Here is a 17,087-nt window from a genome sequence, read left to right as displayed (position 1 = left end):
GGAGGAGGAGGAGGAGAAGAAGAAAGAAGAAGATCACTTCGGCTGTGGCCTAAGGGTCAGGGCTTTGAAAAACAGCAACAATAGCAAAACAAGTTATAAACCGAGCCCTGGAGTGCACAGGGCTCCCGGAGACTTGCCTTCTGCGCTGACCAGTCCCTGGGAGGGCTGGGGGGGGGGTCTCTGTGAGGCCCTCTGCTCTCAGGGCGACGTCTCCCTTGTTCCCAAAACCCACTTTGGTTGTTTGGGGTGGACTGGATAGAGAAACAGAAATTGTCTCCGTGGGCCAAGACCTGAGGGGGCGTGGCGGGAATCACTGTCCTGTGCAGGCAGGATGGATTCTGGGGTCTCCTCATGGATTGCGTTCTCTGGAGGAACTTCGGAAGCAAACAAAGGAGTGGGAATTGGAATCTGTGGGGCTGGGGGCCAGGGACCTGCACACAAGGCCACCGCTCCTGCCGCCAATTCACGATGCGGACAGATGGCTCCGTTCTTTTGGTCTCTCTTCCTCCTCCTGACACCAGAATATTCTTTCCAGATCCAAAAGTTACTAGTTCTTTTCCTTCTCATTTACTAGGTTTGACTCCGCCCCCCCTCCCCCCATGACACTCCTTTTGTTTTTGTGACGTCAGGATCCAGGAAAATGCTACGATCTTGTACCTAACATGTCCACCGGTTCCCCACCTTGTTGATGGAAAACTGGTGACCTATAAAAGAATGACAGCTCTCTTCCTCCCTCCCCCCCACACACCCCCATCGTGTTCAATTCCTCCACTGGTGCTATCTCTTGGGCTGTTCAACACATAAAATGCATTTAAAGCTTATTTTGCGATCTGCCCCAAAAATTTGTTTTTAATTGTATTCGTATCCAAAATCAAGATTGCTTCTCGTAGACACCGCAGGCCCCGTGCGTCATACAGCAGCCATTCTAGAAGCATCCTTCAGTCTCCGGAGATGCAGGGACAGATGCAGAGTTCTGGCCTTCACTTTCCCTGTCTGCCACAGAGTAGTCATCAGACATGTCTGCCACCAACGGCTGGCGCGCTTAAAGAAAATGAGTTAGAAGCATATCCCGTGAGCTTGGTTGACTTTTGTGAGAGGCAAAAACTGTCCCTTGTCTTTGTGATCTCGTATCTCTTCAGCCAGGACCTCCTTCCTCGCACAGAGACTGTTTAGTCTTTTCTAGGGCTCTGGGTTACATCTGAGAGAGCACCGGGCTTTATATTAATACCCAGGCTTTGAAACCACAGTGGCTAATGGCCCCACCAGCTGCCTTTTGTAGTCTTTAAGAGTGACTGACCCCTTTTAGGAATAACTGCCACCTAATACCTCCCTCTCAAATACTAGGTCAACAGAGAGTCATTTGGCAGAATTTTCCATCAACAAGGTGAGGACCTGGGGGTTGGCACCGACTGGTTATACACATTTCTCTCCTCGGCCTCTCCCTGTGCCTGTGTGGTAATATTTCTCCCATGAATACTAATGGCCTCCGGTCACAGTATAATGACGGTACTACTCCAATCCTGCCCTACCAAGGAAATACACTGACCTCCTGCCCCCAACAAAAACCTTTGTTATAAATATAGCCTCTGGGTCTTTAAATAGTTTTTGTGGTCAGCTTCCATCTTCATCCATCACTCTTTGGTCTTTGCCTAGTTATGAAATGCCTCCGATTTCAGTCAATGCCAAACAAAGCATCCAACCCCTTCGGAGGAGTGTTGGTGAGGTCAAACTTTTACTCCTTGAGTAACCAGCTTCCTGGGGTCAGTGCGTGGGAGCGGATAGAAGCTGTTGGGCATCTGAACATGCGTCATCAGAGGGAGTAACCCCAAGCCAGGCAATATTCCTCTAGGACAGCGGTTCTCAACCTTTGGCTCAACCCCTTTGGCGGTCGAACGACCCTTTCACAGGGGTCGCCTAAGACCATCCTGCAGATCAGATATTTACATGACGATTCATAACAGTAGCAACATTACAGTTATGAAGTAGCAACGAAAATAATTTTATGGTTGGGTCACAACATGAGGAACTGTATTTAAAGGGCCAGAAGGTTGAGAACCACTGCTCTAGGAGGAATGACTAATTCAACATGAAGTGCATGGGCCCTGGCAGGTGTGGCTCAGTTGGTTGAGCATCATCCCATACCCCAAAAGGTCACCAGGTCAATTCCAGGTCAGGGCATATGCCTGGGTGGCTGACCCGATCCCCAATATGGGGTGTGCAGGAGGGAGCCAATAGATGTTTTTCTCTCACATCGATGTTTCTCTCTCCCTCTCCCTCTCCCTTCCTCTCTCTTTAAAATCAATAACAGTGTTTTTAAAAAACCCAAAAGGGAAGTGCATGGTTCATCAGAGTTGCTGTCTTTTGATCCTCTGGCCAGTGGGCTTCCCAGGGTTTCAGACAGTAGGAGTGAGAAACTCTCCTTTCTGAGGAGTTGCCTGCTGGCTGCCATCATGGAATCACGGAGCCAAAGGTCATGGTACACTCACCACAAGCACAACGTGGGCTGCCTCACTTTAAACAATTTTCACCATTTACATGTTACATATGATCAACCACAAATCATTAGTGACTGCATTTATAGGTAGAATTGCCCAGATTTTAATAGCGCAGGCTTTGATGTTGGAAATTTGTGCATTCCGATTTTGTCTCTGCTGTTGGCTAGCTGTGTGGTCACAGGAGAGTTGATTAGCTGAGCTTCGTGTCTCTCATTCCCAAGATGTTGATAATTAAATCTACTTTATGGGGTTAGTGTGAAGATTCAGAGATGATGTATGCAAAGTGACAGCTATGCATATTTTAAGCCCTCAACATAGAAGTGCTTTTATTATTAAGAAGATTGATATTTTGCCCTCGCTGGTTTGGCTCAGTGGATAGAGTGTCGGCCTGCAGACTGAGGGGTCAAGATTCTGGTCAAGGGCACATGCCAGGATTGCGGGCTCACTCCCCAGTAGGGGACATGCAGGAGGCAGCTGATGAATGATTCTCTCTCATCATTGATGTTTCTATCTCTCCCTCTCCCTTCCTCTCTGAAATTAATAAAAATATATTTTAAAAAAGAAGATTGATTTTTATGATGATGTAAAAGTGTTAACTTTGCAGAGAAAGAGACACTGAGCAAGACGGTGTTCTGGCCCAGGAGATAGTGTCTGAGATTGAGAACCTAGGAAGCACAACAATAGTGATAACCAAATCCACAGTCATTGGGGTTCCCTGTCAGCTACATGGACGTGATTCCTCCTAGGTCACTAGGATTTTCCTCAACAAACTTAAATCTTGTTCAAGGGTCTGATAACCTGGGAACCATTTGGCCTTTTGAGCAGAGGCAATACATTATTCTTATTGATAAATATCAAATTCAGCCCTCTCCTTTACTGTGAGACAAGTAGATGTTCCTAGCCTTGATGAAAATATTACCAGTTACCCAGAATAGTTTTCTGGTGACGATGGTCTAGGGCAGTGGTTCTCAACCTTCCTAATGCCGCGACCCTTTAATACAGTTCCTCATGTTGTGGTGACCCCCAACCATAAAATTATTTTCGTTGCTACTTCATAACTGTAATTTTGCTACTGTTATGAATCATAATGTAAATGTCTGATATGCAGGATGTATTTAGGCGACCCCTGTGAAAGGGCCGTTCGACCCCCAAAGGGGTCGCGACCCACAGGTTGAGAACCGCTGGTCTAGGGAAAAGACATAAGCAAAAGTCCACAGTGAAAGAGTGGATGGTTACTTAACCAAAGCTTTAGTTTTGAACTACCTCTATCCTCAGAAAAAAAAAAAATCTATAATAATAACAGCATAACATGCTAATTAGACCCAACAGCCGAAGGACCTTCCAGACATCCTTCTGGACGACCTTCTGGACGAAGCCAGGGCTGCGAGGGCCGAGCCCCTTGAACAAATTTCATGCATCAGGCTATACACACACACACACACACACACACACACACACACACACACACACACACATATATGCAATATTTTCCAACTATTGTTGATGGGAAATATTGCTTTTATATATTTTTTCTGAGGATAGAGGTAAAAGACTTTTTTTGAGAGTTGGGGGAAGAGAAGAGAATTTGCACCCATGTACATGTTCCCAGTGGAGTAATAATTCTCCTCGATGATTTAGGGCTGCTTACAAAGAACATTTACAATTAAGGCCCTCCCCCCTTTGTTTCTACGCTCTCACTTTCCAGAGTCCATCTGTTGTAACTGATATGAGGCACCAGCTGCTTTGCCGCACATGTGACTTTAATAGAGGCGATTTCAGATGAAATTGTTCAATCGCGCCAGTGTATTTTCATCAGTGGCGACGTCACAGCGTTAATTCTTTCTCCAAGTTGGTGGTGAGGTTAGGCTCCTCGGAAGGAATGATTGACAGTGTTGGCTGTGGCCAGGCACCGTGAGCACAGGAGCTTTTGGGATGCTGGGTCCTCTGAACCCATTCTATTCCGAGAGTTGAGGACCAGTTAGGACCAGTTATCAGGAGCAGCCTTCTGTGCAATAGAAGCTCAGCGAGGACGTTATATCTTCACGGGCATTGGCCAATCCCTCCGTGGAAAGACAAGAGGTCCCGGTACACTAGAACAATAAAATATACTCATCCTTTCCAAAGTATTATGATCTTATTCTGAATTACATGACCTTTGAGCAGCTTTGATGGAAAGTCCTCAAACACTTGTTGATTCTCTTCTATCTTTGTGCATCACTTGCGTTCTTGGTCAAGTCTCAATCTTTCTATTTTTGAAATTATAAAACATCTAGTGGGTTCCAGATTCCTTCAAAGTCTGTTTCCTAACCGTCTTTGGTGAAAGTCAGCGTCATGGTCAGGATGACCTCTGATTCTTTCTTAAGGTTGGACATTATATTGTTTTGTCGCTCTTTCTCTTATTACCAGATTCTGGCTGACCTTTGCCAATTTTCATTGCCTTCTTGTTGCAAAAATATTAACTAATAACTCAGGTCTCTTATATTTTGAAAACCACATCTCAGCTTTCCCTGGTAATCCTCTGACCCCAAAGCCAAACAGTTTCTTCAGAATTAGAGGTGAGTCAATGTCTAATTTCCAAAATGGAATCCAAGGAGACATAAGTGTCTGAAACCACTTGTTGTGTTAACATAGATTTTTAGCGAGACTATGTGGCTCCTTTGTTTCTTTCCATGGATGAATGAATAAAGAAGTTACTATATGTATACTAGAGGCCCGATGCATGAAATTCATGCAAGAGTAGGCCTTCCTTCCCCCAGCTGCTGGCACCAGCTTCCCTCTGGTACCCGGGATCTGGGCTTCCCTCACAGCCCTCGCTTTGTCTGGAAGGTCGTCCTGAAGGATGTCCGGTCTAATTAGCATATTGTACTTTTATTAGTATAGATTAATTGCTTTCATTATTCTATCATGATTAATGCTGCAATAAACATGGGAGTGTAGATATTTCTTTGAGATCCTGATTTCATTTCCTTTGGCTGTGGTAGTTCTAGTCTTCATTTTTTGAGGAACGTTTATGCTACTTTCTGTAGTGGCTGCACCAATTTGCATTCTCCCCAACAATGCACAAGGGTTCCTTTCCCCTCCACATCCCTACCAGCACTTGTTATCTCTTGTCTTTCTGAGGACAGCCGTTCTAACTGGTGTGAGGTGATATCTCCGTGTGGTTTTGATTTGCATTTCCCCGTTGATGAGTGATGTCAACCAACTTTTCATCTTTATGTCATTTCAGGAAGTGACATTTGAGTGCTTAGATGACTTCTCAGGGTAGATAGCTAACAGAAACGAGGAGGTACCAGACAGAGGCTCAGAGGGGAGGCCAGCACAAGAGAGAAAAGTTTGATATTCGCATGAATGGTCTTAGCCCAGGAGAGAGTGAGGCTGAAGAAGAGAGAAGGCGTGACCGAGCCCGGAGCATCCAGCATGAAGAGTTTGCATGGAAAGGGGGGGCCCGGCAAAGGCATCCCAGAAAGACTGTTGACTAAATGTTGGAGGGGAGCCAACAAAGGGAGGAAAACTTCGTTTTGAAACTTCCTGCAAATCCCTGTACTTACCCTGGAACTCTTAAATGCACAATGTATGTATGTAGTTGAGAGCCACAAAGGAGTGGGGGAGGGGTCAGAACAGGCCTCCCGAGATTTATTTAAAGTCCCTAAAGTTTCTGTGGATGACAAATTGGGGTTAAAACACCATATTTGAATGATTTAAGCGTAAATGAGCAGAAACATATGGATTATATTTCCTTCCAATGGCATATGAGTCTCACAATTAAGCACAAAAGGGTGCTTGGAGCGAAAGGCTTGCAGGGCGGGGGGGGACTTTACAAAATCCAAAATCTAAGAGTGATGGTTAGAGAATTGGCAAGTTCAGGTAGTAGCACAGGTTGCCAGGAGACACTGAATCTGGCTTGTATGCCCCCCCCCCCCCGCCTCCCGCCCCCGCCATCTTGGCAGGTCTCTGTCCTCTCTCTGTCCTGTTTTTGTCTGCCTGCCCTGGTCTTCCTCCCCCATCCATCTCTGAGTCCAGGCTCCCATCTGGGTGCTGGTGGGCATCTTGGAAGCACATGTGCCAGCTGCCTAAATGTAAGAGCCAGAGTCCTCTTCGTTTGTCAAATTCCACCAGTGATTTCCAGTCGGAGGGGAGGAAAAATCAGTAGCAGGTGTTGCTGCTCTTCAGGGAGAGTGTTGTTTATGATGGCTATCCTCTAAAGAAAAATCAGGACGCCTGCTACGCTAGAGCATGTGTTGCTTCATATAATTTTGCATTCTCTCCCCCCCTTACCTTAGCCCCCAGCTTGCTCTTTGATGGACACGCTGGATGCAAAAGAATTGAAAGCCATTTGCCTTCTGTTGTTAAGCATGGCTGAGGAATGTGTTCATAACTCACTGAAACACTGCCTGGTGACAGAAATTATATCATGGCTGCGGAGCCGAGCGTGGGCTGTGGGCCGGGCGGTTTTCCTTGTTCTAGGGGTGTTTGGAGAAGCAGTAGTGGCGTCTGGGATGAGAGGGTGGACTGAACCGGAGGCCAAAGCCAGAACTAAGTGGATTTGTTTTTGATTACTATCTTTGTTTGAAAGTGGAAGGCCTTTCCCTTCAAAACAAACACTATGATTTCTCTAGTATTTCAGAGAAATACGGTAAGCAGTTAGGGCAGTGGTCGGCAAACTGCGCCTCGTGAGCCACATGCGGCTCTTTGGCCCCTTGAGTGTGGCTCTTCCTAAGCCTTAGGAGTACCCTAATTAAGTTAATAACAATGTACCTACCTACATAGTTTAAGTTTAAAAAATTTGGCTCTCAAAAGAAATTTCAATCGTTGTATGGTTGATATTTGGCTCTGTTGACTAATGAGTTTGCCAACCACTGAGTTAGGGAAATCCATGCAGGCTAGAAAGTTTGAGCAGAGTGAAGGGAGAAACCCACACGTTGTCCCTGACCTTCAAGGACTCCATGGCAATGGCAGCCATGACACTCTGGCGTGCAGGGTTCTTCATATGGCACAGAAGAGGCGTGATTTGGTTTCTTTGTTTGCTAGAAAGTACCCAGTTGAGTGAATTGCAGAAGTTTTATGAAGTTGTATAGCTACCACTACAATCAATATATAGAACCGGTCTCTGATCTCCCAAAGCTTCCTCCTGCCCCATTTGGTACTCACCCTGATTCCCAGTCCCAGCAGCCAGAGACCTGCCTTTCATCACTGAAGCTGGCCTGTTTTTAGAATCTATAATAGTAAAAGCGTAATACGCTAATTAGACCAGATGTCCTTCCAGATGACCTTCTAGACCAGCAATTCTCAACCTATGGGTCGCGATGCCTTTGGGGGTCGAAAGACCCTTTCACAGGGGTCACCTAAGACCATTGGTAAACACATATCTAATTACATATTGTTTTTGTGATTCATCACTATGCTTTAATTATGTTCAATTTGTAACAATGAAAATATATCCTGCATATCAGATATTTACATGATGATTCATAATAGTAACAAAATTACAGTTATGAAGTAGCAACGAAAATAATTTTATGGTTGGGGGTCACCACAACATGAGGAACTGTATTAAAGGGTCGTGGCATTGGGAAGGTTGAGAACCACTGTTCTAGACAAAGCCAGAGCTGCGAGGGAAGCCCAGGTCCTAGGTGCCAGAGGGAAACCGATGTCAGCAGCTGGGGGAAGGAAGGCCTACTCTTGCACAAATTTCGTGCATTGGGCCTCTAGTTACATATAAATGGAACCCCAGAGTATATATATTTTTTCTTGACTTAGCATAATGATTTTGAGATTCTCCATGTCGTAGCATGGATCAATACTTTGTTCCCTTTTACTGTTGTGTGGTATTCCATCAAATGAACATACTAGTATATCCTATCATCAGTGGATGAATGTTTGGTTGGGGTGTTTTTGTTTTGGGCTGTTATGTATGAATAATACTGTTATAAAAACTCCCTTAAAAGTCCTTATGTGGACATGTTTTTATTTCTCTTCAGTAAAAACCAAGGTGGGGACCAGCCTATGTTTGCCTTTGTGAAATATTGTGGAACTGCTTTACAAAATGGTTGTACCATTCGATGTTCCCATCAGCGCTCCATTTGTTCCCCATCCGGTTGTTGAAAAACACACCACTCCCCCCAAATCTGCTTTTCTGCAGGCATTGATCTGCCAGGAGAACAGAACTGACACATAGTAGGTCTCCACGCATAATCGTTAAATGAATGAAATACTGTAGTAGATGAAAATGAAAGCATCTCTCTCCCAACTTCACATGATAATTCAGATGGTCAAGTAAGGGCTGGGTGTTTTAGGATGGACATGACATACAATTTTGCTGGGTTTGCCCAACAATTTTTCCTGATTCTGGGCATGGGAGGAGCCCCGCCCTCCCCCCCCCCCCAATATATCTATAAATAACATAGCAAGAAGAACATCTGCATGTGACCTGTCATTGTTCCAAGGGCCAGAAAGTTCTGGAAAAGTGAATGAAACAGGGTAGATGCAGAGTTCATGCAGAAGAGGTTGAGGGCCATTTGTGGTTTGGTGGACTGGTCCAAGTCAGGGACTTGAGTCAAACCATAATGTCGGTTACCAGTCATTTCCCGGGACCTGAATCTGAGATTTTAGTTGTTAAGGCTCCTTCAGCAATGGGGCTCCTGGAAATGCAGAAAAGCCAAGGTGGCAGTTTCATCTGACCAGCAGAGGGCAGTGTTCAGACCGACACCCCCACCCCCACCCCCACCCCCCCTCCCAAGAGAGGACTGGAGGGAGAGGAGAATGTACCCTCAAACTCCAAGCTTCCAGCTTCTACCCTGGACCCACATAACTCCCTTCCCTTCTGAGGGCCCAGCTCTGGGGACATCGCTGAGAAGTCACAGCTCTGGATCCTCTTCACAACCGGACTTGCATTTTGCTTCCTGGCAACCAGACCAGTCGCAGCCCTGCCCTGAGCAGACAGGCTGTGAATCCCCAGCCCCTGGGAGCCAGCTGGGGCATCCAGGGCGCATCCTGCGGACCAGGCTCTGGTTCCCGACAGCAGCCCCCAGCCAGGGGCTCCGTCTCCTGCATTCCACTCCTGATGAGCCCAGCATGAGAGAAACGAGAGGGGACCGGCCCAGGCCTCTGTCTGCAGACTTCAAACACCAGCAGCAGATGGGGCCTGGTGCTGCTTACGGGCCCTTGGCAATTGCAGCGCCGAGCCTCAGCTGTACGCTTTATGGTTCACATTATCCGCGCTGCCCGCCTCCCCTCTGCACGCCCTGGAGATGGGTTGCGCAGGCAGCCAGGCCGCAGCACCTCCGTGGGAGACGGGGCTGCCTTGCCTTTGCACGTGGGTCGGTGTGTGGATGTGAGGGGACCACAAGTGACTGCCCATCGGTCAGATGTTGGGCTGCTTTATCACGGCTCCGTCCAGCACTGGGTGGGATGGAGCCACGACCACTTTGCACCCTGAGAAATCTACAGTCTCTACCTGGGGGGTAGAGGGATTCGTGTGCAAAGCTGGGGTCCCACGTAGGAACCTCTCCTGCCAGCAGGGCTGGCCAGAGACAGCCACGTTTCAGAGATGAATGCCCCCACATTGGGCATTTACATGGCCTGGATTCCTGAAAAACCAGAGGGCCAACACATTTGCCCCGGCCAGGACAAGATGGACAGCTGCTGGTTGGTCTCCCCTGAGAAGGTGGCTAGACTGGTCTGAGAGCCCAGCTGCCCAGGGATGGAGGACGTATGAGGACTTTCCTCCCCCGCTGAACTATCATTTTCTAACATTTAGCCATTAAACGTTGTTATTGAACTGCAGGTCCCCCAAGGAGAGATGGGCTTTTGAGAATTCATTCTTATAAAAGATGCCCTTGGGTTCTAAGGGACCGTGGGGCGGGGGGAGGGAGGAGGTGTGGTCCTACCACCAACCCACGTGACGGCTGGGCACAAAGTAGAAATCACGTAAGGACCCCGGTGCCACAAATGGGCAGAATGTAGCTCAGAGCTCAACTCTGCTGACTTCTAACCCAGCCCCACCTTTACTGGCTTGGATGGCCCGCTGAGATCTAAAGCGAAGTCGGCAAACACACCACCTACACCCGAGCAAGGTTCTGGCCTCCCCAGCAACTTCTGAGGATTCGCGTCAAAATGAAGGAGTGCCTCTTCGTTAGAAATAAAGTGACGGCTGGAAGGAGTCCTTGATTTGAACGTAGGTAGGACACTCCACTAAGGAGTGTGGTCTGCCTTGCATTTCTGCCCTTATTTAAATCCAGTCCTGTCTGTTTCTCTTTACCTTTCTAAGTCAGAGGCTGGGTGGCAGGTTTCATTGAACCAATGAAACTTTCTCTGGCTCATCGACTTTTTTTTCCCCCACTGAACATACCCTTATTTGAAAAGCAAATCTTGACATTTTTGCCATCAGGCCCTCTGCCTGTAAAACCGGCTGTTCGCAGAGCCCCTCTTGGGGTTCCCTGCAGGTGCCCACGGCGGGCAGCTGTGGCGGTTACACGCTGACCAATTTCGCGAGCCGAATGGACTGCAGATCAAGATGACCGATGAGAATACACTTTACAACTCAAGCCGAAGCTTATGTTAAAAATTAAAAGGCCTTTATAGGTGGTTTTTGTTTCCCCCCTGAGTCTTCTAAACCAGGAAGACAGCTTGCAGCAGCCCCCACGCTGGGTATTTCTTGCATGGTCTGGATCCCCGAAAAGCCAGAGGGCCAACACGTTTGCCCCAGTTGGGTTTGGAACGAGGCAGGGAGAGGCCGCTAGGAGGACTGCTGTGGAGGTCCGATCCTACAGAAGAAGGCACATGGCTTTTCCAAGTGAGCTTTGGCCGTCATTGATGTCACCTGCATTTCCAAGCTTCTTTGTGACATATTCTAAGGTGACAGGTCTGACAAATACCACAGCTCATAAGGTAATGCGGGCCTAGCTATTGCTCTAAGTAGACCAAAGAAACCTACCAGCAAACAATTCCCTTGTGGTGCAGACAACTTAAACTGTAAGTTGGTGAAGATAGATGCTCTAATAAGTCGCAGTCCCATTGCAGTGGGAGCCCTGGTTTGTTGCAATGATGAGAGGGCGTCTCTACTTTGTCAGTCTGAGGTGGTCATGCTGTCCACAGGTGTGTCAGCCCAGGGTGGTCATGCTGTCCACAGGTGTGTCAGCCCAGGGTGATCATGCTGTCCATAGGTGTGTCAGCCCAGGGTGGTCATGCTGTCCACAGGTATGTCAGCCCGGGGTGATCATGCTGTCCACAGGAGTATCAGCCTGGGGTGATCATGCTGTCCACAGGTCTATCAGCCTGGGGTGATCATGCTGTCCACAGGTGTATCAGCCCGGGGTGATCATGCTTTCCACAGGTGTATCAGCCCGGGGTGATCATGCTGTCCACAGGTGTGTCAGCCCAGGGTGGTCATGCTGTCCACAGGTATATCAGCCTGGGGTAGTCATGCTGTCCACAGGTGTATCAGTCCAGGGTTATCATGCTGTCCACAGGAGTATCAGCCTGGGGTGGTCATGCTGAGCCACAGATGTAGGACTGCTAGGTGTACACACACTCCTTCCCCACGATCCAGTCACAACTGTGGCTGAAACAAACACGCCTCCTTTCCACCATAAAGCATTGCATTCTGAGAGGGGGAAGCAAAGAGCTGGTGTCCTTCATTTCGAATCTTTTCATCCTTTAAAAGAACCTTATCGAAAATAAATAGCCTGACTGCAAAACAAGCCCCTTCACTCATCAGGTGGCCTGAGACACAAGCTCATCTTTAATGGTCGAATAGGACCGCTCCAAAATTCTTCACAGCACTTTATAAACCACCGCCCATCAGGGCTGAACACATGGGGCGGGTGTTAGCAGAGCGTGCGATGTATCCGGAACATTCTCTGCACAGCAGCCCTGCATGCTGGCAGAGGTCAATCAAGGGAGCATCCCCTTTTCAACAGCACGTCTCCTGAAGACCGTAGGCAAGGGCTTTGAAGAGTTGCATGTTTAGTAGCAGTAAAACAGAGAGCAAGGAAATGTTGGAAAAGGGCTGGATGGCGAAACTCCCAGGAACAAGCGTGTCTAGGTCTGGAGCATAAATTTCCTCCGAGAAGGACTTTAAAGTTCATAGCAATCTGTGAAATCCTAGTAACGGTCTAAATTTGCTCCTCCACATCTGGCCGGGGGGATCACAGCAGCAACAAATGGTATGAAGATGTCCATGTACTCGTGTGCTCACTCATGAACTCAAGGCAGTTCCCTGAGGAAAAGAAAAGGGTCTCACTCAACACATCAAGGAACAGAGATGGAAGCTAGTCCTGGCCCTCGAAGACCTTAGTCTGTATTTGGGAGGGAGGGCCTATAAGTGCCTAATAGTAATATGTGTTGCACTGAGATAAACAACATACGCTGTATCCAATCCAGAGGTGAAAAGAGGGGTGATGGCATATTTGGGGGACTGGTCTAATGGAAGGATTTGCATTACAGCTAAGGAAGGTGTTGGGGTTCTGTATCTGAACAGGTCAGGAGGTGTAGGAGGGTGTTCAAAGCAAAGGTGCGGCATGAATAGAAAGCATGAAAGCAGGGGAAAAGGCAAGACACGTTTGGAAACAGTAAGAAGTAAAATTGGATTAAATTATAGGATACTAGAGGCCTGGTGCATGATATTTGTGCACTGAGGGTGGGGAGATGGGTCCCTCAGACTGGCCTGTGCCCTTTCATAGTCCGAGAGCCGTCAGGGGGCATGTCAGCAGTTGGACATCCTTAGCACTGCTGAAGAAGCAGGAGAGGTTCGCGCCCCACTGCTGCGCTCGCCCACCACTAGTCAGCCCGGCTTCTGGCTGAGCGGGACTCCCCCTGTGGGATTGCACTGACCACCAAGGGGCAGCTCCTTCATGGAGCATCTGTCCCCTAGTGGTCAGTGCACATCATAGCAACCGGTCGTTCTGCCGTTCGGTCTATTTGCGTATTAGCCTTTTATTATATAGGATGTGTAGGAGAGTCGTACGTGATGAGATTATACAAGTCATTTGGTGCCGGTATTACAGAAGGTGCTGGACGTCAGGAAGGTATTAAAGCAGATTTAATTCCTCAGCTCAAATATGCTCAGAACCATTTGTAAGACTATGCAGGAACAGGGGGGGAAGCGTGCGTTCCTATCTCCAAGAGAACGTATTCCAGAGACAACTCCTACCTTTCCCTGTACCTGGATCGCTCTGCTAATCCAATCAGTGGGGTTGCTCAGCCCATGCGGCCCTTCACTGGAGCTTCATTTATGCAGAATGAATGATCATCTAGCTCTTCAAGGAGTCCCTGTCCCTTCTTCCTCCGCATCCATTCATGGTTGTCCATCCACCGTCACAGTCACCATCTAGTCCTTGGGCAGCTTCTGCTGACACTCTGCCTCTTCAGTGTTCCCACGTCCAGGCAAAGTCATGAACGCTCACCAGAATGACTGGCTCTAGTTAGTTTGGCTCAGTGGATGGAGCGTCGACCTGTGGACTAAAGGGCCCAAGTAGGGGGCATGCAGGAGCCAGCCAATCAATGATTCTCTCTCATCACTGATGTTGCTATCTCTCCCCCTTCCTCTTTAAAATCAATAATATATATTTAAAGAATGACTGGCCCAAGATTTCAGAGCTAGTAAGTGAGAGACCAAGAAGCTCAGTTAGAAAACTATGATGCCCTTGGATTACATAAGAAATTGAAATCCCCATGATCTGTTTTCTTGGCTCCATTGCTTCATTCTTTCACTCATTCATTTATTCATTTAACAAATATTTTACTGAGCACGTAGGTTCCAGCACTGAGTTAAGTGCTAAGGATATAATAATGAACTAGATGGACTGAATTTCTACTCACACGGGTATTACAGGCCGTTAGGAAAGGCAGACAAAATAAGAGTACTCCCTGTCCATTCCCAGCTGCAAAGATCCAGGGTACCCTCTTGGGCTAGCATTCCCAACCAGGCCCCTCTGTTTTCTCCTTCCCCCAACAGCCTCTCCCCAGAATTCCCTCCCTGAAATTTGCCTCCATTCTAACTCCTTTCCATACAGTCAGGTACTCTGTACCTTTCTAGATATAGCCATGGTAGTATAAATACCAATCCTAACAGAGTGTGAGAAGCACTATGTATGCTTCTCTGGGTATTTCAGGCTGATCAAAGTGGAAATTTAAAAATGACAACTCAAGAATTTAGCTATTTGTAGATGAGTTCAAGGGGGCAGAGTAAAGTTCCTCCGGGGGTGTTTTTGCGGATTTAGAGATAAACCAACTGAGTATAAACCTCAAGAGCCACATAAAGAAACTACTGAGGCTAGAGCATGCCCTCAGAAGAAGAGCTGGGGGCACTGTGGGCACCCAGGGGGGAATAAAAGCTAAATAAAGTTATTAAATGATAATTTATTTTTGAAAGAAGGTAAGTCCTGCCTTTCACACAAACAAAATGAACAAGCATCAAAGGTATTATTATTTAACTCATTAATTAACAAGGGGACCAGTAAGACATTGAAAACTTGTTCGAAGGGAAATTTAAAGAGCAGACACATACATAGGCAGCCAGGGAGGCTGAGATGAGTTTGTATAATAGATGCAAAATTTGGCTTATGACACGGGCACAAGGTGGTATCAATTTCACCTCCACGGGACAAAGCTCACTTGACTGTCTATGGATAGGAATCATTTGCATCGATGCCAGTTTCCTAAAACGTATAGAACCGAAAAATAGCTAAAAAACCATGAAAACTGCAGACCTCATAGAATCATAGAACCTGAAAGGGTAGACTAGACAAGGCCTAGTTCTCCACTGAAAAGCCGCTAAGCAATCTCTTTGCTCCCTTGAAAAGCCTTTCACCATTTTCCTGACCAATTATCACTGTCTTTTCTGACAAGAAAAGGGTCCAGTGGTCCAGTGACATTTGGACATGGGTCTTTCTCTGTGTTGGGTGACCCACGTACAATCTCATGGGGAGCATCAGCTACCCCCCTGGGAAAAGACACTTAAGGATGCAAATGAATGGATATAAACAAGTTCAAAGGTAATGCAACCCATGTGCCCTGGGGTTGAACTGAACCCAGGGGTTTCCTGTTTGACCTTGAGAAGTCAGGAATGGGGCTCCTCTTCACATGGAATCAACTCACTCAATGAGGGACCTGGAAAGAGTACTTGAAACACGAGTGTGCTGGGCCATGGAAATGATAGCCAAGAACTGGGAGATGTGGTCTCCGGAAAGAAGACCAAACAAAATAAAGCAGGAAGCAGCATCATGGCCCCCAGCACCGCGTTGTGCCTCACGGTGGGCGTCTGGGGAGAGAATGTTGTGCACTGCAATATCGAGAGCAGTCGGTCCCCATGTGGTGAACAGGAACGGAATCAAGGGGGACTGCACTGGCACACGGGATAACTGACTGTGGGCACATGTGACAAACAGATTTCTGAGTCCGACATATAATAAGCTACATATGGAACCTATTATTGCATAATTACATTATTATTATACAACAGAACTAGCAGAAGGCTGCTATGGTTCATTGAGAAGGGTATTGTGCAACAGTAATAATAAACACCTACATCCCCATAGCATTTTGTATGTGGTTTTTCCCATGAAGAACCCCTAGGTGAGATGGACGTGCTGTTATTTCTGTCCTTCAGAGGGAGAGCTGAAGTTCAAGCAGCGAATGGATGGCCGAGGCAGCGCTGACCCTGCCTTCCTCTGTCCCACGAGCCAGTCCTCCTATGACACTGCCCTGGCCAGATCCAGCATAGACTTCAGTGTAGAACTGGAGGTCAGGCGAGGAGGCCAAAACGCAGGAAAGCAAGACCCACTAACCACGTCTGAAAGATCTATGAATATGTCCTTAGGAGGCCGGAAAGCTGGGGAAAACATGGCACGTGGCTGAAATGAATCAAAGTAAAATGGCCAGCAGGCTGCCCTGACGAAAGAGGTAAAACAAGAAAATAGTAACAAACTCCTTGAGAGGATTGGCCATTCCAGTTACTTTGACTTTCTCATGTATTCTTCGCAATAAGCCTATGTGATAAGTGCTATCGTTATTATTACTTTTTCAGATGTGGAAACTGAGGCATAGAGATGTTAGCAGAGTCTCCAGGGTCTGCACCTTGTAAATGGTAGAGCTGGGACTGGAACCCAGGTCTTTTAGAGTCTGAATATGCCACTATTCGCCACACGTCACCATAAAAGTGATTATGGTTAATGAGGGCTTTCTCAGGTTTGAAGAAATGTCTGAGGGAATTTGAAAAAAAAAACAACCTTCTTTGGAAATAAAATTAATAATTAGGTCCAGTTTGTCTGACAATATTAGTATTTTGCATGAAGTGTACAATTAAAGAGTCAAAAGAAAGAGAATCTTAAAATCTTAAAAGAATCCCCTATCTTAAAAGAATACTCACATTTTTCTAAAATTCCAGTAGCTGTCATCAGAGGTTGAGCTGACAATTGGGGAAAGAATGGTATGATTGAGTAGAAAATCTGTATTACACACAGTTTTGAAATAAATTGGGTGTTATTCTAGTTAATAGCCATTAGCTAGGTAATACATAAATACCAATATGGGTGCTATTGAGTCAAATAAGAAAATGAAATCATTGCTATTCATACTACGTATGAAACCTATAGA

The sequence above is a fragment of the Myotis daubentonii genome, chromosome 20 (assembly GCF_963259705.1).
Source record: "Myotis daubentonii chromosome 20, mMyoDau2.1, whole genome shotgun sequence".
Taxonomy (NCBI): Eukaryota; Metazoa; Chordata; class Mammalia; order Chiroptera; family Vespertilionidae; genus Myotis; species Myotis daubentonii.
The sequence above is the reverse complement of the archived record's forward strand: the minus strand, read 5'-3'. Positions refer to the sequence as shown.